The sequence below is a fragment of the Thunnus albacares genome, chromosome 15 (assembly GCF_914725855.1).
Source record: "Thunnus albacares chromosome 15, fThuAlb1.1, whole genome shotgun sequence".
Lineage (NCBI taxonomy): Eukaryota > Metazoa > Chordata > Actinopteri > Scombriformes > Scombridae > Thunnus > Thunnus albacares.
In genome coordinates, this window is record NC_058120.1 from 11,406,825 (window position 1) to 11,413,431 (window position 6,607).

The following is a 6,607-nucleotide window of genomic DNA, read 5'->3' on the forward strand; positions in this document are numbered from 1 at the left end:
AATACTGCTAATAAATCCATGTTAGGGTTAATGTTAACTTTTGATTGCAGTATGGCTTGGTTCATGAAATGGCCTTTAAGCTATGACACCTGCCTGCTGTGGGAAACCATTAGTTTGGGTTAAAATTTCAAATCCTGCTTGGGTCTGTGATGCCTAAATTCTGTCAGCCATGCTTTAAACACAGCGAGGTAACAGTCGGAGCCTCTTGAGGTGTTTCATTACAGTTGATGGATGTAGGTTAAGTGGAGGCGAGATCTGGCCCGACTCTGCGACCCATTCACAACCTCACACAGACAAGTTGGCAGTCCCCACTGAGTGTGTGCGTCATTCCCCCCCAGCCCTGTCATGATTCAGGATGTAACAAACACACCTCAGACTGTGCTCTGGCCCCCCTCTCTTTCCTCCCCTCAGCCTGGAGACAAGAGGCTAGGCTGACATGGTGCCCATGTGCTGTCTGCCATATTGATTTGGGATTGGTCCTTTTTGTTAGCATTATCTAATAAGCCCAGTCAAAAGCATGTCAGTACAAATAAAGCCAAATTAGAGCTAGCTTGTGACCTAATTTTACTAATGAAGCAAATTTTAATCAGTAGATGCTTGAAAATGTGCTCAGACATAATCCAGACATAATCATGCGTCTCAGATACACAGTATAGCTTTAGACTCATGTGTTCCAGTTTGGGCCCATTTGTTGACCTTTTGACCTTGACAGATAGACCTAATGTTCTCTTTCTAGTTTTCTTTAGGATCCTGTTATAACACAATGTTGTTTGGTTTGTTCTTTGACATATCTCTGTGCATATAGATCCATCTTGAACATCTGCAACACGGCATCTGAGAAAAACAAAGCTATTGGTTTGTCAGTCACCTCAACCTGAGTGTTTCTGTGCTTTAAAAACCAGCAATGAATGGAGACTGATTGCCATGTGTTTTTTTAAAAAAAGAATAAAACTCAATTGTTATTAAACTACCTGAAAGGTAACAACATGGTGATTATCTATACACACATCTCTTTTGTTTTACTATGCATCGCTTCATATACTTTTGCCCTTTTATTCATTGAAAAGCTATTGTTGCCTGCCTTTGTGTTGTTCTCCTGTATTGCAAGACTACATGTTAATATTTCACACTATTTGTGACGGTGTCTCACTCAAAAAATGCTATATCGAAAGGCCTTTAATTCCTCCAGCTTTGTTGGAAGTGTCTTGTTGGTCATAGTGTGTCACCCTCATGCTTGTCAAATCTGATGAGGAAAACAATGTCTTGAAAGTAGAACTTTAATCATCTTTTTGTATATTTTATCTTGCCTTGCAAATGACAGTTATATTATCCCTGAAAAGCCTTTCTCTACAGTTTGTTGTACGTTATCCTGATATGAATTTATGATTAACATTTCAGATAATACATCTGGATTACAGTCTGCTTTATGCATCCAAACTGAGTCTGGTGGATGCTGCAATTTAGAGTTTTTTGCTTGACAAATCGAGCATTTAAGTGACCAGTACAGCTGCACTTCCCACCACACAAAGACAATTGCAGTATGAAAAGGCCAGCATGAGCAGTTATGACAACTAGCTTTTATATTTTTTTTATGATTCGACAAATACAATCTATTTGAAGTCTTTCCTGTTTGAAAATAGCATGTGATCTATTGCCTGGCTTGAGCTACAAACAAGATGAACTCTAACATAACATGTATCTAATTTCACATCAAATAATGTAATCTGCCTGGGTGACTGGGTTCAAGAGTCATAAGGTCAGATGCCATGTCCTGAGCTCCCAGCAATAACTGTCAGAACTGATGAACTCCTTCATCAATAGCTCGGCCATTACTCCTCTCATATATCACAGGAAGCCATAAGTGGCACTGGAAACACATCTGTCAAGGCCGTCCTTTAATACAAAGGCCACTGCAGCATTGACAGGCCTTTCATTGTGTTATGCTCACTCTGTATTACATTTTTCCGATACACATGGTTTCTGTTGTGATGGGGGATGTTTGTGTCCTGTGCTGTCCTCCCTGATGAATGGACTTCCTGTTTAGCGCAGCAGACACACATACCTTGGCTTTGGTTCTGAAAATCTGTCACCTAAAACAGCAGTGCGTGTCATCACCGTTTACACCACAGTGCAACATCACTGAGCTGCTGGCTGCTCAGTGGAAATCAAGTGGTTTCATTTTCAGCGTGATAGTGAATGATGCTTGTCACCGCCTGCATGAGAAATAAACCGTTCAGCCAAACAGTCCTGCTCAAAGCCTGATCAAAATAGCACCAAGCAGTATTGTGTAATGTGTTCTTCTCTGTTTTGAACAGTGCAACAACAGAGCTCTCGAATCGATACACCTCCCTCACATGCTGCCGAGAAAGCGCACGGGGTGGTTGGTCTTGTTTCCACTTCATAGTTCACCACATGTGACTGTGTGAAAATGTTTCAGTGACTGAACTGTGGCGGACTGGGACATGAGTGCCTCTCTTTCCATGAGGAGCAGACAGTCCCTCTGATCACACACTGGACACTTCACACAGGTTTCCTGCTGTAATTATTTTGATTTGATTAAATATCAAAAGATTGACCATAAACTGAGTGCTCTTTGTACTGGCATGATTGTTATTTTTGTTGAACCTGCCTCTTCATATCAATCAATAAATGTGGGTTTTGCTTGTTGTAGTTACTCTCTCTAATAATCTGAAAAAGTGAGCCACAATTCATTTACGTTTCTTTTTGGAAACAAAATGTGAGTTGTTAGGGAAAACCTAACATTTATTTGAATATATATTCTAATTCTGAATAAATAAAATATTATTAACATACAGTGACACGGCAGTGATTAAATCATGATTTACATAGATCTATTATAAAACCATAGAAATGAATCATTTTCTAAGGATGTTTATTAGTACCTTGTGATATAGTTATACCTATTATACATACTGTACCTTTAATAAAAATCATATAATTACACTAAAAGTTCATCAAGGCCAAAAAGATGTATGCCTGCCCTATATGTACATAACCAAATACACAATACATTTACATGGTTATATGCACATACCTGAGCATAACTCAATAATGCAGGTTCTTCTACTCGGAATCCAGGTTTGATCCATGAAAGAAAACACAGCCTATGTTAAAATGCGATAATGCAGTATTGATTTAGACCAGCCCATGAATGGCAATGATGTAAAGCGCTGTATGCCTGTGAGACATGTTTATGTCTTGCAAACCAGAAGCATCTCTGGAGGCTGTGTTCGATTAATTTAACAAAATATCAGTGTTGTCCACACGTACAGGCGGGTTAGTGGCCTCAAAAGCTGTCCGAGGTAAAGTAGACACACATTGATTTAAGGCATACAAATGGCCTAAAACAAAACAAAACAAAACAAAAAAAAACAGCATAGCCTAGTTAGTGTTGTAGGGGAACAGAGCGAGGTCTCCTCTTGTGTTCAGAGAAGGATATCAGTTCATATGTGCAGTTCAGCATCCATAAGGGGCTCTGCAAAATAGATGTGTTTTATCCGACCTGCGGCACTGAGTCTGTCAAACACTAGCCTACTTGTTGGATCAGTTTGTGTGTGTGAGGGGAGGAGGGGGGTGGGGGGTGTGGTGGAGGGGATGAGGCCCGATCAGTCTCCTCTCTGGCCGGCTCCGCTCGTCGGCGATGTTGGAGGAACAGTGACAGCATCTGCAGACGCCTGATCGGGGTCGTGTTTCTCAGTCGCCCCGTCGCCCTGTCTGTGCGCCTCCGCGTCCTCATTAAGCGCAGCGCCGGACTCCCCGGAGCTTGACGGCACGTAGTGACTCACTCCGGGCTGAGACGCATGTGTCTCTCTACCCAAAGTGCCCGATCTCTCTGTGGCTCCCGCGCTTGTGTGACCGTGGGAAGATGCGTAGAGTCCTTCCTCCTGCTGTGAGTGCGCAATTTCTGCTCCAGCACCGCGCGGGGAGACGGCCATACTCTCGGTTGTGCTGACCCAAGGACTGTGCGGGGTTGTGCCCTGCCTGGTCTGGTTGAAAGATAGCATCCCTGTCTGTGTAGAGTTCCACTCTGAGACGTTGCTGTTTGTGGAAATATTAGTTGAGATGTTTGCGGAGGGGGTGACCTCTCCAGGCACCCCCGGCTTCCCCGCAGAAGAGGATGCACTGGTCGGTTTCCAGATCAGGCTGTAGTAAATTGCCAGGATAATGGCTGCTAAGGACACGGACAATACATATGCAAAAACAGTGGCTAGTCTCACCCACTTCTTGTTAGTCTTAGCAGCCATCTTAGCCTTTTTGTCCCCTGTATAAGTAGCAGGTTTGCCCCTCTCCATATTGGGCATGAAGTCCCGCTCTCTCATATTGCCCCTATTTTTTCCTCGATGCTCCACCACCCCCTCCGTCTTGAAGGCTTCTTGTTATCCACAATCCAAGAGAAGACAGGAAGCAGAGGGCTGAGGAGAAAGATGCTGGACCACCTTGAACCGTCCGCACCGCAGGAGAATTTTGCCAAATTGATTTCTTGTAATTTATTTGATCTCAAAAACACTGCGCCTAACATTCGGTACCCAGTGCAGCATTGCGTTTCATCATGGACATCAAGCATCCACAGGCTGATTGCGCGTTTCAGCATCCGACAGCGGCGGGACAAATGTCAACCCTATACGACATTTCCAGAGAACAGCTGGCTGTAGGCCCACGGTGAATCCGCAGTATAAGATTTGATGTCATTTATTAAAACGATTAAGTGAGATCATACGGCACACAACTGTCTGTCTTATCCAGCAAATGAAGTGGCTGGCTCAGCTAAAAATACAGGAGAGGGGGCGGGCGGTGGCTCTTAAAGAAGCAGCAGCAGCTGTGCAGCAGCCCGAGAAGAAACCACAAAAAAAAAAAAAAAAAAAAAAGAAAAACCCACACATCACCTCCGTACCAGGACGCTTGTGCTGCACATGGAGAGCAGGATGTTGTAAGGGGGGGATGAATACGTGTCGTAAGTGATGCTGTGAAGTGTTTACCTTACACTGTGCGCACCCAAGTGGAAACAATGTGTCAGATACAGAAATGAGCCAATAAAGTAGTAATTAAGCAATGTTGACCGAAATTTATGAATTATGTAATGTTTACCCAATCTGTTACTGAATTAGTAACCAGAAACCAAGATCCTGTCACAGACACGCGGTTCATTTCGGATCAGTTTTGACTTCATCCTACCTGTTGGCTGATTGACTTACAGCGCGTCATTTCAGCACAATGGACAGCGACAGGGTTTGATTATTGCGCATGCTCTCTAGGAAACAGAGGAGGTGAAACAGGTGAAGACAGAAAGAAGCAACATTTGACCAGCGATGTGTGAAATTAAAAAATGGCAAACTATGACCTCCAGGTGGTGATGAACATGAATCTAACGTCCAAAGCACAACCTTTGATTTCTTATTCAAACATTTATCCTACAATAGCCTGGCTTACATTAGGTTCATTCTAATTATTTCACCATATAGTCTACATGTAGGTGTTCAGCATTAATATAAGATTTTACGTGTAAATGTGTTTACCCTCCATCACTGTATCTAAGCATCCGACCACTGGATCATTATGTATCATGTTGTGTCTCCAGTATCACAAAATCCATATAAAATATGAATAAATTTATAATAAACATGACTGTGTTGCAACAACTCCACAAAGAGGATGGCTAAAAACAATACATGGCCCCTGGCTGTAACAAAAGTATTTTTTAGTAGTGCAGTGCGATGCTACAAACAGGACTCTCAGCTTATTGCCAATAATGTCGGGAGGAAAATGATTGATCAGCTGTGATTTGGGTTTTCTGCCGGTTATTCCTGCACAGACACTGCAATGGTCTTGTCTCTTTTCATTTACAAACTGACCCTGTGCCGATTTCCCAGATGTCACTCCTCTGGCTGCTCACTGGCTGAATGTTTGCATTAGTTATTGCACGGTCTGAAGGTTTATTTGATGATGATGATGACATCTAAATGACTGAGAATTCTTTGTTGAAACAGCAGCCAGTGCCCTGCTCTGAGTAATAAATGACACCACATTATTACCCTGAACAGATGGTGGTGGCATAATTTGATAAGATAATAAGTTGATGAGCAAATTAATTCTGGGTGATTTGCTGTTAATGTAAGTTATTATGTAAGTGGAGCAGTTCAGATATATTGTACAAATAAAACAGTGTGAACTAGGTGAACTTTCAACCAAGTAGTGCACAGTTTAAGTCAAAGGCCTGCATCTGGACTTTATTAGTTTAGTTATTTTAATGATTTATTCTGCAGCTATAAACCTAAGACTGAAATGCTGATAGCAAACTACAAGTCAGAATTAGTGTATGAAAAGCAACTGCAAAAAAAAAATACTTCTTAAAGGTTCAGTTCACCCTAATTACCAATAAAAATAAATAAATAAATAAATCTTATCACAAGGTAACCTTACTTCTTTTTTTCTGGAACTTTCCACTACATCTCATACGTCACCTTAATCAGCGGGTGGAGTTGCTCACTTGTCATGGAGATAGTTTAGTTGTTTTCATAACACTGAAATTCTATACTTAGGTGATGTTATGCAAATACAGCAGCAGACACACAACCTGGGCAGATGCACA